Here is a 2,572-nt window from a genome sequence, read left to right on the forward strand (position 1 = left end):
TAAAAAAAAGAAAATTATACGAAGAATAAAAAATAAACAAAAAAATAAATCAATAGTGGGAAGAAGCAACAAGAACCGAACGAATCTACAATGTACCGGATTCAAACTTTCAATAATAACAGTTTCAAGCTGCGGTGGGCAGTATGCAGTAGCTGTTGTCCGATCTCGGTTCTTCCAAGTCGTTTACTCCAAATATTAAAGAGAAAACTGTGAGGAAGAACAATGGTTGAATTTCAGTTTGCTACACCGGGGAAAGTCTTTTTAGGTACTGGAATAATGCAAATTTTCTCAGGACGAGAGTCTTGATTTTTATGTGGATACAAGTATAACTACGTCTCAACAGTACGTTTTAACTTGTCCCTTCATTTCCATGCGCTGACCATAATCATAAGCTGTATGCTTTTGGATTACGAATAGCTTATGAAACGAGAGGACTGGACCAAAACGACTGGTATTGAAATGAAAGCCTTTTATTGATAGATGATAACGGATAGACACTCAAGAATGGGAAATAGAAAATTAAAACTAATTAAAATTCTAAGTGTGTCCAAAACGTTGGGCAGATATTATAACAGTATTTGGATTTTGTCAAGGATCAAATCCTAAGTAACATTTTAAAAGATCTTTATGACCAATATCATAAAACTTGCGATAAAATTTATTTATACATCAAAACCTCTTGATAACCTCAAGTGGGCCACTCTCGGAAAGGTTTTGCAAACCGTATTAAGAGTAGCAATAAAACTGTTTTAAAACCTAATTGAAAAATTGTCCGTACTCGAAAAGAGGTTATGATGATTGTTGTTGTTCTTTTTTTCAACAAAAACTATGACAGCTCAAGATGCAGAGAAGCTTCTTCAATGGCATGTAAAGTTCAGGAGGAGACATCATTCGCAAGTAGAAAGCGATCATTTCAAAGTAATATTTTAGTATTTATTGTGTTGATAGGCTTATGCACATTCAATTTTACCGTGAATATTGGGGTTGCAGAAACATAAAATTAATGCGCTTCGAAAATAATGAATATTATATCATCTTGGAATAAAATAAATCCATTTTTTTTTTAATTTAGTAAAACTATCTAGAATAACAAGAAAACTCAGCTGAGAGTTTATTTATGTGAGCAAGTTATGAAAATGACAGAAAACTATCAATTCATTGGTAGTTTGAACCAAATCAACTATTTTCCATTCGCATTATCTAATTCTTCATTATGGCGGCGATCATAATTAGCGAAAATAAAACGAAAGCAAGTTTACTTTTATGATGACCGCAATAAACCTAACAATGTCATAGTTTCTGCTTTGCCACCAACAGATGTTGTTACTAATCGAACGGATCGCCATCTGTTGAGAGTTTGGACAGTTTTATTGTGGTAATAATGAATTCCGGAAAGACTATGCTGCCCTCGGACGCATAAATGTCACATGTTACAATGGAAAACCACGAGAAAAACGCATTTGAAGTTTTAAAATAAAATTTGGGTATTGTTGCAATTGATTGATTTCAACGTAATTCAATTATCGAAATATTTAAAAATTCATATTTTGACAAAATATTTCAAAAATACGTATCTAAATATGACATTTGACATAAAAACCTCAAAAAATGTCAAAATGTAACATGTACCGACGGCAGTACGTATCGGAGAGTTTTGTTTTCTCTTAAAATCTGGCTTTATGAAGAATAATGAATACTATAAAACATTTAATCAATGGTTTTCATAAAAGTAGTCATAAAACTGTGTGTTTTTATTATTGTTGTACTAAAACCCTAATAAAAATCAAACAAAACCAATCATCAACGAAATTGTTACTTGGGATGCTATCTTTTCCTTACACTATATAATATTCGGAATCAGTTGGGCGCATTCACGAATAACAGCAAGTTCTACCATATAGGAGATCCCTTTTGTAACGAATTCTTACGCATATCCTTGACAATTTCGAATTTAATATAGACATCTCTGATGGATGTTGGATTCTTGACTGTTTTTGGTGAGTTTCTAGATGATTCCGAAAGAACTTCTTTAGATGGTCGGGGTTCTGCTAAACCGAACCAAAGACCATTTTTTGAAAAATTGAGTTTTCTTTACCATTGGATGAAGAAATTGATGATCCTCCTTCCATGTAAAAATTCAGTAGTTCTGACAGCTCTTCGTGGAGTAAATTCAAAATTTCTGTTTGGCAGAACATACAAAAAATAAAATTGCATCCAACCAGAGTGAACTGTAAACGATTCCATAGAATCAGCGAAATGTTTTAGTGTTGGTCCAGATGAAGAACATTTCAAGTTATGCTCATCGCCGTCAAATTTCTAACTTCTAACCAACTCATAGTAACAATCTGTGGGAGAATTGAACACGTTATTAGAAATACGGATGTTGGAGGATACAATCATGTATCGATGGTGCTGATCGCCATTTATCCAAATCACATTCAGCCAGACCGAACCAAATCCACTGCATTTTAGAATCTATTTATTCTCAACAATACAAAAATGAACTGGTTTTAAATACCTGCGTTATGTCGACACACCTCATACTGATAATTTTACACAGAAGCCGTCATTG

This window comes from Aedes albopictus, unplaced genomic scaffold (genome assembly GCF_035046485.1).
Source record: "Aedes albopictus strain Foshan unplaced genomic scaffold, AalbF5 HiC_scaffold_208, whole genome shotgun sequence".
In the NCBI taxonomy this organism is placed as follows: domain Eukaryota; kingdom Metazoa; phylum Arthropoda; class Insecta; order Diptera; family Culicidae; genus Aedes; species Aedes albopictus.